We start from the raw sequence: 24,332 nt of genomic DNA, 5'->3' as shown, positions 1-24,332 counted from the left end.
ACTGTCATGCTGGTGTTGGGGTCCCTTCCTCCTCAGTTCTCAGGTTCCCTTGGCTTTATTTTCATGTGCATTTTTCTCATTCCTTCCTGCTCCCTTCACCCAGCTCCCATGGAAAGGATGAAAGATGCAGTGCAGACCCCAAGGGCTATTTACCCAGCAGAGATTGCCTGGGGCTGCCAGTGTCTTACCCCCAGCAGCACTCATAAGGCTGAAGCTTAGACAGGTTGGGAAATAGGCAATAGGGTGCCTAATGCACAGCATTATCATTCTTGAATGTCTTTATTTAAAGCTTATCAGCTATTTGTTATGATTTTTTTTTTTTAATAGTGTTACTTTTTCAGATTTGGAGAATACTGATATCCATTTTTTCCCAAGGAAAGAAAGGTCTGATATTAGCTCTTATGTCACTGAGAAGAGAAACAGAGGGAGAGACAATGCAAAAAATGAGATGAAAATTTGACCTTTCAGACCAATTGTTTCACAGTGTTGTAAAGGTTTACACTCTTGATGCCATTGTTAAATACAAATAAATTTCTATTATGTCAAAACAGAGCTGTTATGACTACTCAGTTACCTATACAAGATATGTAAGTCATTTCAATTGCATACACTTCTTTACCCTATAGTTGTTGTTACCTTACACTGGTTTTGTATCAGGTTTTGCTATCACGAACCTCAATAAAAATGGTAGTTTCCACCAAAAGGGGTTAAATGAACTCAGTTACTTTGGCTTCTCTACAAGAAATGATCTGTCCTGTCTTATATCTTGTGTCTATTTAACATAAGCCATAAAGTTGGAGAGACCAGTTGGGTTATCAAGTACAACAAAAAATCTGGGTGCTTTCCATAAGTTTGCAGTTTATACATCAGTTTCAAATACAAAAGTTTATCAAATGCTGTCAGAAAAATCTATGTATAATACATGCTATATAATACATTGTTTAGTGACTATAGTAAAAATACCCTCAGAGCCCTCCAACAGTTTAATGAGACATAGTGGTGTCACCTAAAACGAAAATAACTATTATTTCATCAACTAGGCTTCTTATTTCCAGAACATACTCCTCCTCTTTTAAAACTATTCTGAAGATGTCTTGTGCAACAACTGACATGTCTTTGAGATTGTGTATAAACATTTATTGTCTATTGTTCAAAATCAACATTTGGTTCCTAACCCATTGTTGATCCATCCAGATGACTCCTTCCCTGAAAGAAATCCTTTTGCTTTTAAAATCAATTATTATACAAACTACAATCTGCCTACATAAAAAAAAGGGACACTTGACTTTTTTAGAGAGGCATCTGTTTTTCTTCACAGCTTTGGCACTGACCAATAAATAGCCTTAGACTTTCTCTTTTTTCTGATTTGCTCAAAGTAGAGTGTCATCAATGAACAGCTAGAAGAGGTAGAAATTTTTGAATGCATTGTACAGGAGTTCAATATTTATAAATTATATTATACAAATATGCAGTTAGCAATATGAAATTTCAACTGAAATGTTAGAAACTGGTTGATAATCAGTAATATTCCAGGTTGCAATATCACCCTCCAAATTTCTAAAAAAAAAAAAAAAAAAAAAAAAAAAGTAATTTGACATTCAAAACCAAAATATAAAAGTAGGTATATTCCTAGCTATGCAATGCCTGGTTAACTCTGTTTTTGACACCCTGACTGACTTGTAAGTTTTGTTAAAATTTTAAATATATAAATTAATATATATAAATATATATAAAGTGTTAACTGCCAATGTCCACTTAGCTTGTAAACTTAAACAGTGTTTATCACTTTTTTACTAAGTATTGTGGTCTAAGTACTACATAAATGTGCACGTCTTGAAACACAAATTTTGTAAAGAGATTTAAGTATATTTAGGGGAATAGTTAGTATGTCAGAAAAAGCAAAATGGTTAATCAAATTAATTACAACCTCTACCCACAAACTGTGTCCTTAACAGTACCATCAGTGCAATAACAATGCCACTGTGAAAAAGCTAATATTGTGGACAAAAGAAATAAATACTGTACTGAATGTTGAGTTAATTAAAAATAAAACAAACAAAGCAAGAACTCTTCCACTAGCAAATCTGTAAGCTTTTGTGTTCTCAGGCAAGTAAAATGAATGATGTCAAAGAAGGCAGTTCTTACTTCTGTAACTGTGGCAGCAAATGAACATATAACTTTAACAAAGAAGCTTATTAAAGAACCAGGGGATTTTTGTTTTAAAATATCTCTCATGTTAATTATTACCATAGCTAATGACAACTTTGTTTATTCTGACTTCCTGCATACACATTTTGGAGCAAAATTCTTCAGCTCAAGTTACTGCCATTATTTAGTTTTTACATCAGTTTCAGTGGATTCCCTTTTGGCCCACTTTGAGTGATTCTTTGTTATTTGGCTGTTAGTCAATTTCCCCTTGCTTTTTTTTTCTTTTTCTTTTTTGTTTTCCTCTTCCTCTTTTTCTTTCTTTCTTTTCTTTCTTTCTTTTTTTCCTTTAGATCTTTTTGTTTTAATTACAGTTTCAAAGTTTTGTAGTTTCAAACTCTGTATATGAAAACATTGCCTTCATTAGTTTAAGATAAATGTTGTTTCTCCCATAAACAGTAAGTAGTACTCGCTGCTATACACCATTCTATCATGTCTTCTTAATGTGTAAGACACTGCTAAGAAAAAACTATGTGGCCCCAGGTTACTTTAAATACCAAGTACATGGCAACTTGTTAAATTGTGGACTAAGGATACGTCTCCTTCCCACAGCTGTTCTTTAATTCTTCCAAAAGTCCATGTAGAATCTAGTGTTACTGAATTGTCAGGTTTTTTACAAGCCTTTAATCTTTCAACAATAATTTTCAAAGTTACCTTCTGGCTTCCTAATTAAATCATTTTTTTCTCTTATCATTTGATTCCTGAGTTATGTATATATCATTCTTTTCATCTGAATAAATATCTGAGCAGGACAGTTTTAATATTATTGCTATTTCCTTATCTCCTTTCTGTAAATTCCAGTAGATTTCCTAGGAGAGATGCTCTTTCTCTTCCCTTTGATATTTGTTTATTCTGATCGCTCTTAACATGTGAGGTTGGTTTTTTTAATATTTTTTTCTTTTATAATTCATATTTTTGGATGATTTTCATTTTCACTTTAATCTCAAGAGGACAGCCATGTGTTGAGGCACATGCAGTAGTTTTAGTACTTGTTAAAACTTTAATGTAGCATTTCTCAAACTGGTTCACAAAAGCAAGTAAAAGGGGAAATAAAATTAGATGACATAAGTCAGCAGCTATTCAGTGCTGAGTCAGCAACCACTTTAGAGTGGGAGACTAAGAGCAGAACTTTTGGCAGCAAATGGTTACACAAGCAGACTACCACTAATTGTTCGCAGCAATACAGTTTCACCAGTTAAACGGTTAGTGAGCATAAACATCTGCATTATTTAGTAATTACAGTGTATTCTCACTTCAGGGCCTTAGAAGGAAATCCATAGCATTTCTCCAGAAAATGTGAGCTGCCACCAGCTAATTGTCACAAGATAGATAAGGATGAGAATCAACATTTCAAAAACCCCTGTGTTTTACAGGTGTCTTTGCAATTAATGCTGACGCCATCAGATTACTACAATGTGGGAAGAAATGTTCTATAAATCCGTTAGGTTTGACTAGCATCCAAAGGCGGAAGCATATTTACCCCATACTTCGTGCAGCAAATGGGTTTTCTGCAGGTGAAGATGGCATTTGTGCAGAAATCAGATGAAGACTGACAATGATCTTGCCCAAGGGCATCATGATCTCCCTCATGATGGCAATAAGACATTTTATTGCCCACAGTCTTCGTGAGTCAAGAGTTTTGGCTGGAACTGGTTTTGGAAGAAAGGATCAGGATCCACTGATGCTATTCACAATGCACATATGTCAGGTAGACTTCACTTACAATTTAGATCAAGATCATGGAGATTTGCCTCTTCATTACAGAAGACTTTCAGGTAGCCGCTCCTCCATACACTTGACCTGCAGGACCACCTGAACCGCAAAGGGATCTTCTGAAGAGAACGGATAGGCAAGAGATATCCCATTGTCCTGGTTTCAGCTGGGACAGAGTTAATTTTCTTCTTAGTAGCTGGTGCAGGCCTGTGTTTTGGATTTGGTGTAAGAACAATGTTGATAGGACACTGGTGTTTTTAGTTGATGCTGGGTAGTATTTATACTAAGTCAAGGACTTTTCAGTTTCTTGGGCCCTGCCAGCTAAATGGTTGGAGGGACATGGGAAATCAGGAGGGTATGCAGCCAGGACAGGTGACCCGAACTAGTCAAACAAGTATTCCATACCATATGACGTCATGCTGAGTATATAAACTTAGAGAAGAAGAAGGAAAGGGGGGACATCTGACCTCATGGCATTTGTCTTCCTGAGTAACCGTTATGCATGGTGGAGCCCTGCTTTCCTGGGGATGCCCAAACACCTGCCTGTCGATGGAATAGTGAATGAATTTCCTGTTTTGCTTTGCTTGTATGCACAGTTTTTGCTTTGCCTATTAAATTGTACTTACCTCAACCTTCGCATTTTGCATTCCTTTCTGTTTCTCCTCCCCATCCCTCTGGGTGAGGGGGGAGTGAGCAAGAGGATGTGTGGTGCTTGGTTGCTGGTCAGGATTAAACCATGACACCAATCCACTATGTCACAGTTTCCTCACAGCACAACGACTTCCAGCTCCTCCTGTTTGTTACTCTTGCTGCATGCATTGGTTAGATGCATTTCAGCTGGATTATTGATCCCACCACCTTTTAAGGGGGAGAAGCCCTGATTCCTGTGTGACTGTTCTCAGGCAGTTCTGTGGTTTCTAACATGTTAATAATCCTTGTGCCTTTGTACTGTGTGGATCTCCACCCCCTACCTCCACTGAGATGGGACTCTGAGGGACCTTGTGAGCACACTGACCATCAAACATTCCATGCTACCCCCAGGCTTATCTCTAGTGAGTCTGGTTTTACCCCTTTGCCCCTTCAAATCTAGTTTAAAGGGCTTTCAGTGAGCCCTGCTAACTCCTGTGCAAAGATCCTTTTCCCCCTTTGAGACAGGTGTACCCCATCTGTTGCCAGCAGGCCCGGTATGGTGGAGATGGACCCACGGTCAAACCACGCAAAATTCTGCCGGTAACACCAGGCTCGGAGCCAGGTATCGACCTGCTGGAGGAGAACGCTTCTTGTGCTCCTGATCCCTTAAGCAGTCATCCCAAGGCCCTGAAGTCTCTCTTGACTGCCCTCAGACTTCTTCTTGCAATTTTGCTGCTGTCCATCTGAAAAGTCAGTAATGGAAAATAACCTGACAGCCGTACCAGGCACGGAAACTCTCTCTTCACACCTTTAACCCGGGCCCAGGGAGGCAGCAGGCTTTCCTAAAGAGTGGGTCCAGTCTGCATGTCGGGCCTTCTGTTCCCCTCAGGAGAGACACTCCTATGACAATGACCCATCATTTTTTTTTTTTTTTTTTTTTTTTTTTAGTGGAAGCAGTTTTGATGCAAGGCGTAGGCCAGCTCAACCTCGACGACACCTCCAAGCCCGATGAGCCATGGTTCTCTTTATTGTTCAGTTCTGACTGCAGAGCCTGGCCCCTGTCACGCACGGGCACCGGGGAAGGTGGGGTGTCACAGAGGAGATGGCCTGCTGCGCTGGGCAGGAACTTGTTGCCATTCCCCCCTCTCCCTGAAGCTGCCACATTCATCCAGGTGGAGAAAGGAGAGGGAATCCTCTGTATCCCATGTCCCGCCTGCCTGTTGGGCCTGTCCCATGAAGGTAGGGTGCAATTCCATTAGTTTCTCGCTCGGGCTCCCTGATACTCCTGCACTACTCACCTCCTTCTGGGTCGCTGTCACTAAGCCGAGTTGCTGTACCTGGGTGCACCCCCCCCAGGTGTGCCCACTGCTCCCCTCTGGTGCTGGTGTGGAGCTGGGTACAGCCTGCAGCCTGACACCTGGGGGGCACCATGTTCCTGGGCAGCCCTATCAGTCCTTGTGGCTGCTCAGCTTAGAGAGGCCATGGCTTTCTGCCAGGTGGATACCATTGCTCCCTTGTCACGCTGGGAGAGCTTCAGCGCCCTTCCTGCATGCTGTTCCATGTGAACTGCCATACCACACCCTTGCTGATATGCCATGCGCTGTTCGTCCCTAGTGTTCTCTAGGGGTTTCTTTTATACGTCGGGGGGGTCTTGGCTGCCAGTGCTCCTGTCCTTGTCCAGAAATTTTCAGTTGCTGTGGCAGGAGCTGCTGGCTCCTGGTGGTGCTCTCTGCTCCCCCTGAGGTTTCCCCGGTTCAGGAACCCCACCCTGCGCACTGTGCTGGGCGCTGGAGTGCTCCGCTGCAGGTCGGACTGGCACCCAAGGCACTTGCCTTCATGACTGGATGTTAATTTTGGTTACACATAAATCACATACATATATCAAGCTTTTATTTTTCCTAAGGTTTTTTATTCTGTAACACCTTATTTCCAGAAGTATTGTCTGAATGAGTCTTTGGGTGGGGTTCAGTCATGCCTTTCAATATTTCAGAATCACAATAGCTAAGGATCATGTTTAACCATGGACTCTGTTCATATTATATGTATTACACACTTGTGATATCCTCAAGAAACCTTTCAGAATCCTATGTATTTCTAGCCTTGTAAGATGTGATTTATTATGCTACTTACTGAACATTTTATGTGAGGAAAAAAATCTAATTAGTTGGGGGTTTTTATTAATCATGTGGGTAGCTTATTACATTGGGTTATAGTTGTGTTTTGTTGCCTTTCTACTGAGATTCTTAGGGGCTTTCCTTTAAAGATACCTCCGCACTTCTAAAACAATAATAAACTCCATGAGGAACTAGAGATACGGTTTTACATTAGGGACTCCAAGTCTCTCAGTAGCTTCCTGAACTGGTTCACAGTTCTGCTAATATCATATCACTACATTTCATATTCGATTTTTGTTGTTGTTGTTTTCTGGCCAAGTTTGTAAACATCACAAAGGCAGACACACAAAACACTGGGGAATAATAAAATGAAATCTTTCTTCATAGGATGGATGGTAAAAAATAACAAATTAAACTAGCAGTAAATTATTCCACTCACACTCCTCCTTGAAGGTACAGAGAAATGCAATAAAGATCGGTTTTTGTATTGAGCTATAAGAAATGCATACTATGTTCAGAATTTTGGCATATAGGCACAAATGGACAATCATAATATATAATCTATACTGTGTTGCCTCTTCAGATTTTATTGACAGGATATAGCTGTGTTTACTGTTAACAAGAATTTAATAAGGATATAGGTCGTGGTTTATAGCTTTAACTACTAATATTTCATAAAAATCTTGGTTTTGCTTATCCTGTGTCTTGGTTTCAGCTGGAATAGAATTATTTTTCTTCTAAGTAGCTTGTGTACTGTTGTGTTTTGGGTTTAGTATGAGAATAACATTATTAACACACTGGTATTTTTATTTGTTAAGTAATGTTTATTCTAAGTCAAGGACTGTTCAGTTTCTTAGGTCCTGCCAGCAAGAAGGCACAAGAAACTGGGATGGGATACAGCCAGGACAGGTGACCCAAACAAACCAAAGGGATATTCCATACCATAGAACATCATGTTAAGTATATAAATTAAGGGGAGTTGGCCGGGGCCTTTCAATCACTGCTCAGGGGCAGGATGGGCTTCAGTCAGTGGGTGGTGAGCAATTGTATTGTGCATCACTTGTGGTTTTTCTCCCTTATTCTTCTCCCTGTCTCCATCCTTTTGTTTATAATTTTTTATGTTGTTTTTTCTGGGGTTTTTGTTATTATTATTACCATCATAATAATCATCATTATCATTATTATCATTGGGGGATGTGTGTCATAATTTTATTTTATTTTAGTTATGAATTTTTTTCTTATCCCAGCCCTGGAGTTTTAAATTCCTTCCCAATTCTCCTCCCCATCCCCTGAAAAGGGTGCAAGTTGCTGTATGGTACTTGTTTACTGTTTGGCGTTAAACCATGACATCCTATGAACACTGGTTCTAAGTATCACATATCTGAAAGTCAGTACATGACTCAAATTCATTAATATGAGTGTCTTTATTAAATATTAAAGAAAAAATGTGAAATTTTGGGCCCTGTTAAAATCTATGTCGTCTTCACACACATTTAACACACCCAGGAGCTTAGCCTAGATATAAAAGACTTATGTATCTCCGCCTTGCGGTTCCTACCTTCTGTATAGGAGTCAATCCTGGAGAATAGCTGTTATATGGGTTTTTTTTCCCATGGAATATTTTTTCCAGAGTCAGTAACTGAATTTTTCATTTAGCTTTTGTTTTTACTCTAAAGTTTCTTTTAAGTCATGTGGTAGCAGTACAAAACTACCAAACAACATTCCTGTGCTTTTCTCTCTTTTGTAGTTGTTAGTAGCAAGGGACATCAGTAAAATTTTAGCCGTGACATATTTATGTCAAAATAAACCCCAAAACTGAGGAGAATTTAGTAAGATGGCTAAGGGCATTTCTAGATCAGAGACCACTGGGAAACCTCAGCAGTTATCAAGAAAGTTCACAGCACTGAAATTCATCAACAATACTTCAGCTTAAAACACTATGCAAGATGTACAATCACAATGCATGTTAGGATTCCTTGCTCTCAAACACTGCTTATCTATGACTACAGCACAGGGAACCACCGATTCTGAAATCCAAATTATTTTGTGGTTTTGACCCAGATCTCCCCTGATAATAGTACTGTGCAAAGCACAACTTTTTGAGATTCCTGGAGAAGGATCGTATTGACCAAACTGTGTAGAGCCAACAGGCAGGATAGGCATATAGTATCAAATTACCTCACCATTGTTGAATTAGATCAGATTCTTAACATTAGTTAAAGTAATTTATAATAGTTTAATAGCTGTAAGTTAATCTATTCAAGGTACATTTTCTGGTTTCTTATTTTTAAAAAAAACAACAGAACACTTGGGTTGATTTTGGTCATTCCATTTCACATTATAGTTCAACCATGGCTGACTTTAATTAGAAATGTCATACATACAAGACCAGATACATTTTAGTTCTCAAAGAAATTTGTGAACTGGATAAACCTTTTGTTACTTTTACTAGAATGGAAAATAGGAAAGATTTATCTTAAAAATCTAGTTTCCACTCACTGTGTTTCCCTTAGCTTTGCTGAAAACTAGCAAGACATCACTCTAGTTGTAGTACAAACACCAAACACTCCTAAAATGAAGGAGGGATAAATTCTGCTCAAAATTCCTTGAATTTTAGTAAGGTTACAAATTATGGAAGTCTTAGAGAAAATGATTGTATTTCACATATATAACATGAGTTTCATAAGCCCTAGACATTTTTAGTATTTTTTTCTTTAACAAAATAAGGTAAATAGCACATAAGCCCATTATTTCTGTGACAAGGTCTAAATTTTTCTACCAGGTATCATATTTTTAATTCTAGACATGGAAGCACATTGTATGCAGTAGGTGTGTATGACAGTAAATTGTTTAAATTTGTATGACCAATAAAGAGTTTTAAATACGACAATTTCCTTATAAAAGTAACTGAATAAGTGAAACATTGGATTGGGTTTCAGCAGGCAGAAGAGTACTGCCTATTCTGTTGTTAGATTGTTAACAAGTTAAGTCTTCCTTTCTTTCTACTTGCTTTTCATTGTTCTTTCTTCCTCTTCTTCCTCTCATTCTTGTGACTTATCTATGGGTAAGAGTTACAAGACAAGGTACAATCACTAACATTAAGGATTGTTATTCTTAATGATACTAATATAACCTGCCATAACTGGCATCAAACATGCTGTTCTTTTTCATTTCATAGACTCTTCCATCTAAAATGTTGGAAATGCTTTCCAAAAATAGATAGAAGTTATGTGTACTACTCAGTAAATCCTACTATAAGGATTTAAATGCCCTGATTCATATATCCTCGGTGAGAAGGCTAGTAAAAATTAAAAATCTTCTTTCAAGAAAACATGTACTTTAACACTTTATTGTCTTTAACTGTCTCATTTCCTTAAAATTTCATTGTCTATAAAAAAATAGACCAGCAGTGATTGTTAAGTTACGTAGCAAATATTTCTGCTGTCCCTTCATCACTGGCCAATTAATGTTGTGTTCAGTTGTGACCATGAATAGCCACTGGAAGTTGTAATACATTTCTCCTCCAGATTAAAAATACTTTGCCATCTCAGTTTATTTTACATCGATGTCCTGAAACCTGTAATCAAGTCAATGGTCAATATTCTTTTTGATGAATAAACAGAATATATTTAACAAAGTATCTTTACATCTGTTGCTTTGAAACACCTTTACAAGGCAATTAGGTGCATTTGTTTATATCACTGATTTTTAGAATGTTCATCTTTTCAACAGGAAAACTAGAATTGCATTCAGTGACCGGTTCTAGTCTTATCACCTTTGCGTAGAGGGGTAAACTCACCTCCTTAGCTTGTTCAGTCTGTTAAAAGTATTTAAAAAATCAAAGAACTAATATGTGCTAAAATGAAGTAGCTATGTAAAGAGATAACTGATAGCTATATAATAAATTATAATTCTTCAGGGCTATCTTACAGTGATTCGATTATGTAATGGAGCCTGTGATAAAAGAATTAGAATCTCAATTCACAGCGTGTTTTCCCAGTGTTAGAAACAGAGCAAACTTTCTGATTCCCATCTTTAATCCATGGCAGTTCTACAGTATCAATTGGACTCAAATCTGTTATTCAAGGTCTAAATAAAGATATTTGTATATCTGTAGTACTGTGTGAAGACTTAAAATTACACTAGTGCAGGTTCTCTCTAAAGACAGTGTGCTAAAATTAAATTTCATATTAAGGATATAAAATCAAATTACTCTGAATTTCAAACACATGATTCTGAAGACAGAAGGTGACATTTTCGATCACAATTTTAATGGCGCTGTTAATAAAGTGGTTTCATTTTAAAGGACTAGGTTTTAAAATGTGGATGGAACTTATTAGGAAATGTGCCATAAACACTCAGTGAGGAGGACATGGCAAACGAGTTTACGAATGCTGGCCTAAACTACATAATATAGTCAAGGTGTTCATACAGAATGCCTAGAATATCTAAAATATTGCAAGTGCTTTTCTCTGATACCTCTGTGTTACACCCCATATCTTTGATTATAGATTTAATATTCTCTTTTGCTTGTGAGACAAAAAATATAAAGAAACTCCATTTGAAGGGGTGTTTACTATGTAGAATTGAATCCACACTGGATACTTGGTGAACAGATTACATTCTTTAACTGGAATACTAATGTAACGTTTTTTCTCAAGATTATAGTTTCCTTTCCAATAATATTATGTCTAAATGTAAAACCATTAATGTGGTATTGAGCGTGGGCTTGAAAGGAGATTTAAAAGTACCGTAAACAGAGCTTAGTTTCTCCATGCACTCTTATACAAAAAAAAAAAAAAAAAAAAAAAAAAAAAAAAATAAAATAAAAAAAAAAAATTAAACAAATTGTTTATTCTCATTCCCTATATTTTTTTCTGGTAGAAGTTTAATTTTTGCATCCACAACATAAGCTGAAATGTCTAAGTTTTATATTTTTATTCCAATATAATTATTAGAGGGCTAGGACAGGACATAATAATAGCAGGACTGGCTTTATATAGGGTATAATATTACAAAATGTACATTTAAAAACCCCATGTCCTTTAGAATTAAAAACTAGTCAGCATCTAAACAATGGCAATGAAAATCAAGGAAATGTGGTATCACTCATGCAGTGTCATATTTGTCAATAACTTCATCACATACTACTTTTCCTCACAAACATTTCTTATCAAACTCATTACAGTAGACAGAAATTGCTGTATTAAAACTACACATAGCAGGGACATATTGCATCTGTGAAAAAAAGCAGATGTTATGCCAGAGTATATAGGTGTTAGGTTCTTATATATACAAAAACATACCTTTTTCAAGGAACTACTGAAGTTTTGTGTAGAATATTGGTTTGAGTCTAGTCACCCATTTTCAAGACATATATTTGAGACAGAAAAGACACAGAGAATAGTTATGGGAATGTAGAATCTTTTTATGAGAAATGATTGAAAATGCTTCACTTGTTTAGGCTAGCACACTGCAATCTCATGCAGAATATGATTTTGTTCTATAAATATATGGGAGAAGAACTGAATATAGAACAAAGGAAAATTGTTCTGGGATTGACAGGTGTTTTTGGTACAAAAGCAAATCAGTGTAAAATTGTGCTCAGTACAGGATTCAAAAGTGCTAAACTTCATGGTCTTCTTTTTAGGGACAGTGCTTAATAAATTAAGTGGTCCCTCAAACATGGCTTTCAGGAATTCAATAAAAATTAAAAAGTATAAGAATATTTTTTTCTTAGTTTTGACCTCCATTACCTGAATTTGTGGCCACAGCTTTCTCTTCTAAACAACCTTTTTTGCACCAGTTCCTTCTCATCTTGAACGATATCCCCTTCTTTGATTTCTGTCCCTTCTGTACCCTGCATGTATCAAATGCCCGTTTTATGCTCTGGTCCCTTCTCTGTATTGATCTACACATCAGTGCTTCCTATTGATTTGCCAGTATCCTTCTCCCCTCTCCTCCTACCCATTTTCTGTTTCCTGCTCCTCTGTCTTTCCGGTTCCCTTGCAATGTCTGGTTTGTCAGATCTCTTCAAATTCCACCTGTCCAACTATTAACTTGCAAAATTTCTGTTTAGTCCTTTTTGTTCCCTAATTCCCTTGCAACCAGTCACCACACACGGGTGAAGGATGACCGCTAAGAACACAAGAGAGAATGTCTTTCTATTTTCCATGTGCAAAGTGCCATAAACTAGAAGAAGAACAAATCTCATCCACATCCTTCAGCTCTGAAAAGCCTAATTCAGAAAAATTTTCTAGATTTAGCTACAAAACTTTAAAAGACGATTAACACCTATGAAGTTCTCTTTGTTTCTTTCTGGTGTTTGTTTTTGGGTGTGTGTGTGTGGGGGGGGGTTGTTTGTTTTGTTGGTGTTTTTTTCTCAGTTATAGCTTAGGTAGCACTAACACAGAGTTTCACTGGTATAAACATATTTATCCTTGATCCCATGGCTAAGCACTTGTGGTTTAACCCCAACCGGCAACCAAGCACCACACAACCGCTCGCTGATTCCCCCCACCTAGAGGTGTGGGGAGGAGAATTGGGAAGGAATGCAAAAGTCAAGCGTTGAGATAAGAACAATTTAATAATTTAAACAGAATAAAAAGGTAAGAACAGCAACAATAACAATAATAACAACAGTTACAATGAAAAGGTGGGGAAAAGGATAACATCCAAGAGAAAAGGGAGAAAGGAAAACAAATGATGCACAATACAACTGCTCACCACCCACTGACCAATGCCCAGCCAGTCCCCCAAGTAACAAACCCCCCTCCCCAGCTACCCCCCCAAGTTTATATACCAAGCATGACATCCCATGGTATGGAATACCTCTTTGGCTGGTTCAGATCAGCTGACCTGGCTGTGTCTCTTCCCAGTCTCTTGTGCCCCTCCAGCCCTCTTGGTGGCAAGTCCCAGCAAACCAAAAAATCCTTGACTTAGCATAAACATTACCCAGCAACAACTAAAACCATCAGTGCATTGTCAACATTGTTCTCACATCAGAGCCAAAACATGGCACTGTACTAGCTACTGAGAAGAAAGTTATCTCTATCCCTGTTGAAACCAGGATACCCCTGCACATGTTTTTTTCCCCTTCCTCTTGTTCTGGATGTAGCAAAATCATTTTAAAGTAACTTTTGTAAAATTAGCCTTTGGCTAGACATCTAAACTGGAAAATATGTCTGAGCAGGTGCAATCTGGTACATGCGTTGGTGTTTTTAGTGAAGTATACAAGCTCAGGAATTTCAGGAAATCTGAAGTAGAAGCACTGTTACCAGAAATTTGTATAGCAACAACAGCAATTATAACAGTAATATCACATATAGCCTGCTTCAAGTGATGAATACATTTTAAATGGCTCTCAAAACTATAAAGCTGTATCAAGTGTCAGCAGTGCTTGCATAGTTTTTGTTCTTGTTTTGGGTTGTTTTTTTTTTTTCTAGTGGATGTCGCTAACATAGGTCAACAGTTTAGAATAAAAGATTTTCTTTCAAAACCTGTGGGAGGGGAAAGTGTTAAAGTACATCAACCATTACCAAAAGTCAATTTATTGAATGAATGCAGTGTAGATGAACACAAGATATATGTACTGTATGGCACTAAAATGTGAGTCACAGTACATAATATTACTTCCATTTATCATTTTTTATAGTGAAGGAAAATCTTAATTTACACAACATTTTAGTGGAAGAAAAGAAGGTAGATCAATAATCAATTTATCTTTGAAAGAACGTTAATGCTAATTATATATAAATTCACTCCAATAATTGAGCAGTCACACATACTTTACTTTGACAGTTAGAGTATATGAGAATAATAAGAATTTAACAGCAGCTTTTTAAGTGAAAAATACTCTAATCATTCTAACAGACACAAAACTCTGCCTTAAAATGGAAATTCTAGTCTTGACCTAAGCAGGAAGATACAAGTCACATTGATTATGTCGAAACCTATAGGAAGCAACAGTAATTACACTGATTTGCATACCTAAATTAACATAATTGTTTTTAAATACTAATGGTTTAAAATCCCAAGCGAGTTTTGGACTGTAATTGTACTAAGAGTGGGTTACAGGAAAAGGCAACAGTTCAGCTTCCTCAGTGAGCCATCTTACTAAGGTTGTAATTTTAATTTTGCACTTAATTGCTGTTTAAAGGATATGCCACACAAGTGTCATTGTATATTTGTTGTTCTCTGAGGAGTGAGGAGGTTTTATATCACTGGAAAGACTATCTAAATCTTTTCTTACCAGATTCCTAAAACACAAGGTTTTATGTTTACAAGGAGTGTACACTGGATTTGAATGTATTCTTTGAGTGGTTGAGAGATTTTGACAAGAAGTGTTTGGAATCTGTGGGATGCTATTGGTTGGAGTTACCCCACCTAATTTCAGACATATGCATTTGATCTACCTCCCTTCAGCTTCCTTTGTAGTTAGTACAGAGACATAAGGTGGGAGGGATAGAGATTTCATACCATTTGGCAAAAAATATTTACCAAATACTTCAGGTGTGGCTGTCTTTATCCATTAAGAGAATCTCAAGGGGTTTGTTCAGATGAAGAAATCTGAACAAATCCCTTGGATTAATCCTACCCTATATTCCCAAACACTGTCTATCGTATTTGAATGCTATGTGTTCTGTGCTTCCTTTCTCAGCAAATCTTGTCTGGAGTCTGAAGCTGAGTAAATGTAGAGGAAATACAGATGTGTGTGTACATGCATATTAGCAGGCAGTATAGAGGCAGATGGCACTTGAGTACTACACATGATAAACGCTACAGCTTCTACACACTGCTACACAGATCCAGTCTATATATGCAACAGATTGTCTACAGTCATTAGTGTCTGATGTTAGTGGTCTGCTCATGGGTGTCAATGTCTGCATTTCACTGAATATTTGTCCTTAGCCAAGAAAAGATGGGAAATTCTTTGAGATTGCTACATCTTTTTAACTGAAGAAACAAATACATTTAGTTCTATAAAACAACACACACAGCTTTGACAAATATTACAGGAATTTTAAAATATTTTTTATTAAAGTGTTAGATATGACAATGGGTCCAATGAAAAATCTCCCAAATCACTGTCAAAAAGACACTTTAAGTTATCACAAATCATGATAATAAGATGCCAGTGGTTATTACAATAGTAGCATAAAATATTAGGAGATTAATTACAAAACTATCCTTATGATGGTACAGAGTCTGTACAAACTGGAAGTATTAGATTTTGATGGAAAAATTTCAGAGGCTATTTGGTATCTAAACTCATGATTAAGTAGACAAAATTTATCAGGAAATTGCAGATAAAAAGCCCTCTACATTTTGGTCTCTAAACCTGTTTGCTCAGTCCCTCATTAAATTTGCACAAAACAGATTAGTTTTTTTTCTTCAGCCACCCTCATCTTTATTCATCAATGCAGATACCTTTTTTATTATTAAAAATTCTGTGACATATTAAAAAGTACTTCCAATGTAATGAATATTTACGGCTATCTGCAAACTGCTTTATGTCTTCCATCTTATTTTCTCCTTAAGAACAGATGTATAGGCTTTTACATATCCACAGAGGAATTCAGAGCAGTTTGCTACCTCTCCATGCATATTGTGCTCAGCATTGCAGGTTTTTTTCTGCCTTCTCCAAGTTTGTAGAACATCTTAGAGTAAAATTTAATTATATTAAAATACTTTAAAGAAATAGGATATCTGCTCTTATAGTTGGGAAAAGATGAATTATTCTACTTCTCTGTTAAGAGTGTAGGGGAAATATATGTTTAAAGGAGTCTATAGAACCATTAAGAAAATGGGACATGTTTTGCTGTCCCAGGAAGTGTATGGGATGAACTGTTTAGTAGAAATCATTAATGAGGTTTTATTTTGGTTTTGTTTTACTTCAATTCATTGCTCTGTTATGCTAATTCCAAGCACTTTTTATACTCATACAATGTTCTAAAAAGCCCTGAATGCTGTATCCATGACCTGCTTTTCATGAAGCCTGAGTGTCTCAGAGTACAATATTACAGTACAGTGCAATGGGATTCCGTGATTATTTAGTACGTCTTGCTGACAGCAAAGGCAAAATCTTAATATATCAATGGCTTAAATAGTATTGATAGTGAAATAGTAACAAAAAACAATACTTAAAACCACCAAAAGCCTCAAAAGTTCTTTCATTTATAGTGGTGGTTTATTTTTATGTTTTGGAACAATTCATGGCACAAAAAAGATCTTAGGAATGCTCAAAAGAAAAATTATTAAAAAGCATCATTTCCCCGTATTAACACTCATAGGTCCTTATCCAAGGCTATATTCTAGGTAGAAATTGTATGGACAGATTGAGGCTAAAGACTATAACTCTTCTACATTGTCTTTTACTGGCATGAGTGATGGAAGAGGATCTACTGAGATAAGTCTTATTTCTGACTGCTGACATAAGATTCTGTTCACGAGGAGTCAGAGTCACCTGAGGCTCATCAAGGTCCCAGTCATATGAACTACAGAGACAGACAGCAAGATCCTCTTGGCCAGTGCAGCTCCACTGAACATGATCGTAACATCAGTATTCAGTTAAGTACAGGCACACTCAAGTTTAGTGTCTCAGTAGTCTGCAAGGCAGTTTATCATTCTTCTAAAAAGAAGGCATTAGTACATGAAATATGTCTTTATAATGTGTTCATCTTTATTTGAAAAGTGAGCATGAAAGTCATTTACATCCAGAGTATTTAACAGAAATTTTCCTGATATGCTCTAATAGAATTGCACTGGCATTGTTAGAGTGAAGACGACTTTGTGTGACAAAGTGACTTTCCTAGAAAAAGATTAAGTGCCACATATCTCAGTCTTCCTTCCAATTCCTTGCGTTAATTAGTTCATTATAGTTTGACCATTACTGACTAGAGTATTTCTAAATAGTTGTTAGCTGTCACTTTTAGTTTGATTTTTTGTAGGAACCTTTCATGTTGAAGTATGTATTCATACTGAATATATTCATCATAAATACCATGCATATGTATTTAAGATTATAGTTTGATTCTCAGTGTTTAGAAGGATTTAACTTAAATAAGACAGTCATTTTATCTTTATACTACATAAGATGGTTTTGGAAAACTTGAAAACCACTTTGCAATTTAGTATCGGAAGTTCTTCACAAAGCAAATCGGAGCTCAATTCTGTACTTGATGCAGTTGTCCTGGTTTCAACTGGGATGGAGTTAACTTTCTTCTTAGTAGTTAGTACAGTGCCGTGTTTTGGCTCTGATGTGAGAACAATGTTGACAATGCACTGATGGTTTTAGTTGTTGCTGGGTAATGTTTATGCTAAGTCAAGGATTTTTTGGTTTGCTGGGACTTGCCACCGAGAGGGCTGGAGGGGCACAAGAGACTGGGAAGGGACACAGCCAGGTCAGCTGATCTGAACCAGCCAAAGAGGTATTCCATACCATGGGATGTCATGCTTGGTATATAAACTTGGGGGGGTTAGCTTGCAGGGTTATCATTGCTTGGGGACTGGTTGGGCATTGGTCAGTGGGTGGTGAGCAGTTGTATTGTGCATCATTTGTTTTCCTTTCTCCCTTTTCTCTTGGATGTTATCCTTTTCCCCACCTTCCCATTTTAACTGTTATTGTTGTTGTTGTTATTATGATTATTATTGTTATTATTGTTGTTCTTACCTTTTTATTCTGTTTAAATTATTAAATTGTTCTTATCTCAACCCTTGACTTTTGCATTCCTTTCCAATTCTCCTCCCCACACCTCTGAGTCGGGGTGGAGTGATATGCACCAAGCTGTGCGGTGCTTGGTTGCCGGCTGGGGTTAAACCACGACAGCAATATAGAGGATCTTTGCCATATGTTTTAGTAGAGTAGGAAAAGTCCCCACTTCTTAGGTTTTAAATCATATTAGAATTATTATAGAAATGTTAAATATTTCTAGATCCTGTTTTTAAAGAATTTTATAATATTTCATTGCCAAAATCATGTATTTTAATAGCATGTATTTCACAAAAAGAAGTTTCCTTTTCCTCTCCATATAATTTCCTAGGTTGACTTCATCTTTCAAACATTCGGCTGACAAAACTGTTGATGATTTTGTAAAGGAAAGAAAATCAAGATGATAGATTAAAAAATCCTTCAAAGTTAAAGACAAAGATTACAAATAACTCTCGCCTTTGATGAAGACATCACATGAAACTAAAAACATGGGGAGTCCAAAGACAGGAAGCTTTCAAGTGTAAAATGTTTAGAGTACTCCAAAGGAAAAGTTTCTTGAATCTGCAGAGAAATATTGCAGCAAAGTGGAACTCCCATAATATTTTTCGGCTAGAATCTCTTCCTGAACTGACTTCCAGACTTCTAAAATTGTCATGAATCAGAGAAATTATCTGTGAGTAGGATATATTTGGAACTGGAAGTTGAAGCCAAGACTTGGATAAGTTCTTAATTTATACGACCTGTTTGCTCCTCTCCAGTTATTTTTGCATGTTTCCTGTAATCCATTGTAGGTCAAACTACAGCTAAGCCTTTATGTTTTGAAAAGCCACATGATTTCTTTGTTATGATTAAAAATATTTCTATAATCTTCCTAGTAGTAGAAATAATAAGAATACTGCAAAATACATCAAACATATAATGGTAAAGAAAAGCTTATTCCTGGTTTACTTAACTATTTTTTCAACATCCTGTGATAAATGCATTTAATGCTTCAGCGAAATTTCCTGAAAAAAAAAAAAAAATACAAAAATTAAAAGAGGATCAAAAGGAATACATTGCTACGTGCTTTTCTTGACCTCCATGATAATTATGAAAGAAAGAAGGAATAAATCAATTCACTATACCTGATTAATAAACTTCTAACAGAGTGAATTTATGTCATTTTTAAACAAATTTTATTACACTTAGATTTCTACAACATAATAGGATAGTAGATAAATTACAAGAATATAATATACTTTCTTCAGTTCTAAACCCTACTTTAGGCCAAGTAAACATCTTTGAATTTAGTAATTTGCATATTTCAAACACTGACTTAATTTGAAAGATGTTACAATTGAGCAGAACAATGAACTACTAATTATGGCTTATTCTTTTCTTTCCTTTTTGTCTTTTGTTCAATCATCTACCCTCTTTCTATGGACTGCAGTACATTGTATCAAATTGTATCCTGCTAGTGACAACAGACTAATCATTTTAATTCCTCTCTTTGGCTAATAACCCCTTGATTCATAGACATCTGCTATAGATTGTTCTCTATTTCTTCTTTCTCAAAAAGATTTTTCTTAATTTCTTCCATAGCTGGAGAGCTTCCTCTGCCCCATTTGTTCTGAGTTTGAATTTCATGTCATGTCTGTCTCAGAGTAAATGTCCTCTGTGTTGCTGATAACAGCTGAGCAAAACTTTATGGATTCTTTTAATGTATCTTTTTTTCTCTTATTTCTTGCTCATTGCTGGTTTTGCTTTTTAAAACAATTTTGTAGATTTTCAATCAACATCCAACTGTAGCAGCCAGTGCAAAGGAAAGGATTTTCATTGCTGACATTGATATTTATCACTTATTATATATCATTTACGTAAGAAAAGGAGTGATTCAGACCAGTCTTATAACCTGAAACCATATGAATTTCTCGAAGAAATAAGGAAATGTACAACTGACTAATGCTTTCACATACTAATATCTTACTATAGGAACAGTTGCAAAGTCCAGTAAAAATATAACTTAAACAGATTAGGGTAATTTTCCTTAACAATGAACCAATGTAGTAAATGAACTGTAGCATCTAGAAAAAAATGTGTGTGATGTCTATATTATTACAAAGTATCAACTGGAAGCCAGTAGAGGCAATTTCACAAGATGTTTCTTTATAAATCCTGATTAAAATAATCTGATAAATTACAGAAGCATTCACAACCTGTTCCCTGCAAAATGTATTTTTGAGAAGAAGAATCCTTCAGCTGTATTTTGTAAAAGTGTATGGGATGCTAGGAATTTTGTTTTCAAGCATTTAAAGATTTATCTTTTTACTAATTAAGTTAAAAGGAAAATGAGGCTCTTTTCAGGCAGTTTTAGATTCTACTTTTTGTAGGTGAAAATGTGTAAGCTGCAGATTTTTGTTGGGGCAGTCTGCATGAGAAAAAATAAAGTAAATGTGTGATTGAAACTTACTAAAAATATTCTGTAGTATTTGCATCAAAGAGAAGACAAAACATAGAAAATACCTTCTAGGCCTCTTTAGATTGTTATTGTAGTCCAGAGTGTTCTCCTAAATTTTTAACTTAAAAGAATAGATATGATTATTTGTTCGCTTATGAAAGTACATTAAAACGTAAAGAGATGTGCTATTGATGCTCTCGGTGGGAATCCATCTCCTCCTAACATTTCACTTATCTAAAAAAAAAAAAAAAAAAAAAAAAAAAAGGATTCCAAAGCCCAAGCTTAAAAGCAGATAGTACTTATTTGCACTAAGAAAAATTACTCTCCCCACCACTGGACAGTAATAAGGGCCAGCAAGGCAAAGCAGTCTCAAGGTTACTCTTTCTCTAGAGCCTTAATTTACAAGGTAGACATGCACTTCTTCTCCAGACCACCAGACAGGGAAAAGAGCTTGATTTTTTAATGAAAGTGCAACATTTCTGTACAGCTATTCTTTTACTGTCAAAGTCACTGTCAGCAAGATAAACGCTCACAGAAGCATTGCTAATGTGACAAGACTGTAACATCCATCAATATACAGTCCACACTAGCATTACCTATGACAGTTTTCCCACTGGAACTCCACAGTGATATAAATTTTATTTTTAACATAGTGATCATAAGTGAGAAAGTATTCTGTGATGAAAATCATATTGATTCATTTGAATTCAGAGCCCTATAATACAGATGGGCAACTCTTAATTTTATCTGTAATATATCCCCTTCTTTTGCTTGTAAATCTTAACAGGTTCAGACCAAATGAAAAGAGTTCCATGTAAATTGGAAAGTTTTCTTTACTTTTGGACCAGATGCTGAAGCATTTTTAGTGGAGCATCATTGCTATACAACATCTGAGTAGCAGAGCCATTGAGAGGGAGGCCTTCCTTATCTATTATGAATAATGCCTACAAGGCTGTGTGGTTTTTTTTCTTTTTTTTCTGTTTTTTTTTTGCATTTGCAAGTATATATCTATGTTATGTGTTCTAATTAAAGTGTTCTAGTAATGTCATAAGATTAGATATAATAAAATTCTTATTTTATTATGGGCAGCTATACAAACCACAAAATATCATAACTGGTACAGTGTATATATTCAGTGAAATATAAAGAGGTCTTAAATCCAGGAGATATTATAAAGTGACATAAAAAACAGAACAAAGTAAACATGAACTAAACAGAGCAATATATATTAAAGCAGTGATAATGTCTTCTTACCAGACTGCTGGCACAGACTGCACATGGAAGCAAACTCTTACAATAACGTAATAAGTAGGCCTTCATATTTTTATGCCGTTTTTCACAAGAATCTGACAATGTTTTCCCTATTCCTATAAGCAGATTAAGTTCTGAATTTGGTCATAAAGGAAATATGCCCAACTATCAAAACCAACAGACTACATTTACAGTATGCAGCACAAAATGCTATTAGTTAATCCGTGATATTTCCTCCTTCCCAATTACAATAGTCTCAGGAGAAAATAATTACATATGATGCTAACTACTTTCTGCTTCCTTGGACAAAATTAACCATTTAAAAACATGTATTTGAGGATTATTTCTGCTTGACAGAAAAATAATCAAATAATAATGCTGTTAATAAATAAAATCTGGGCTGAAATTTCTAATGCAAAATATTGAGATTCACGAGTAGCCTAGGAGTTTGTAATAGAGAAGTGTCAACATAATAAGGATTATTTCAAAATTATTTTTAAAAATACTATAGCTATGATTTAGGGTCACTTTTAGTTAGGACAGATAAAATCCTAATTATAATACAGAAAATTGGAAGCAATCAAATAAATATATATGTTACTTTTAATGGAGAGAAGTTTGGTTATTTATTTCTTTTCCTATTTTTTTTCCCTGCTTCACCTAAGAAGATAAGATTGAGAATTTGCACCTACTCAGTACAAATCTGTGTCATTATACAGAATATCTCTCTAAATGCAGCTGAAACAAATGGTAGCAGGCTGTAGTATGCTCAGAAATTTCATTTGATTTCCAGTGACTTCCCCTACCTTTTCTAAAATTGTCTTTCTCTCATACAGATGGACAGCTGCAGAAGAATGACACAACCGTCATTAAGCTTGCATTCAGCTGAAAAGAAACCCTTTCTTTCAGAAAGTGTATTTAATGATGGGCTTTAACATTATCACTCTCCTGAGTTATGGCTTTGCAGTCTCCTGTTATGCTGCTTCTAACTATTGAAAAACATAATGCAACTAAACACTCCTTCTTTCCAATTAGCCTGACACAAAGGCCTGTTTAATGGCAGTCTTTACTGTTTTATTGTGAAAACAAATTAATTTGTACCTATCTATAAACATATTAAACAGTAACTTAATGATCAAATTTAAGAAGTGCCCACATCTTGACCTGAAACAATTTTTAAAACTGGCCTAGAAGCACTCTGTGACACAGATTGCATCTCTAGTTGTGCTTAAAAACCCTTGGAAAGACTCCAGCAGTGCAGAAGAAGTTAATCTCCATATTTCAAAATAAATATGAGATGACTTAAGCAACATTTAAGCTAGTTAGCATGACACAAATCCTGGACAAAGTTGATAAGGAACATAATTGGTAAAGTATTAAAAGATTGTAACTTAATTAATGGTAATGAAAATAGCTTTATGGAAATTAGATCTTTTAAGACAAAACTCATACATTATTTTATGAGATTATAACTTGGTTACCATGGAAACCTAGTAAACTTAAGACTCCTGAAAGACAATTCACTTCATGCTGCATGATGTGATTAGAAGTTAGACTGTACAAAGCCAAAGTATTTTGTGTTCAGAGGTGGTCAGCTAATCACAGAAATAAAACTAAAAGAGAAATTTCTTCACTAGTAAATTTTATATTGTTTTGGTCCATTTCCATATAAAAATATGATTGTCTTCTTTATTACAATGTATTAGGCAAAATGATTTATGTGGTTCACCGTATTTACTTAACTAACAGAACATTAACTATCATCTCCAGGTTCCCACTCACATAATTATAGTCAAAATTACTTTGTTCTAGCACAGAAATTTCATTGAATGAGATCTAAAGACTAGAAGACAGGACAAAATGAATTCAAAGTCCACCTTTTCAGCTAAAGTAATTATCTGCTGTAGCAACTCGGTTGGGGATATCATGCCATTTTAGTCTATTCTAAAAACTTTCAAAGCAGCTATTTCATGCAAGAATTGCTGGTGAGCATTATACTGTTTCACCTACCTAACACAAAATATAAGAAATTATCAATATGGGGTACCATACATGTTAAATATTATAGAGTCATAAAGGTTGCATTTTTCATTTTTGTTCTTTGTCCTTGTTAAAAAAGAAAAAAAGAAACTTCTTGATTTTCTTGTCTTATGTTCTCTTTTATGCCACCCTGTTGCTTTGTCTTCATTTTTTACAGCTTGGAAAGTTAAAAGAAAAAAAAACCCCAAACAACAACCCTCTGGCTTTTTACCTCTCTTTCCAAATGTGGCCA

Source organism: Falco naumanni, chromosome 2 (assembly GCF_017639655.2).
Source record: "Falco naumanni isolate bFalNau1 chromosome 2, bFalNau1.pat, whole genome shotgun sequence".
Taxonomy (NCBI): domain Eukaryota; kingdom Metazoa; phylum Chordata; class Aves; order Falconiformes; family Falconidae; genus Falco; species Falco naumanni.
This window is presented reverse-complemented; position numbering follows the sequence as displayed.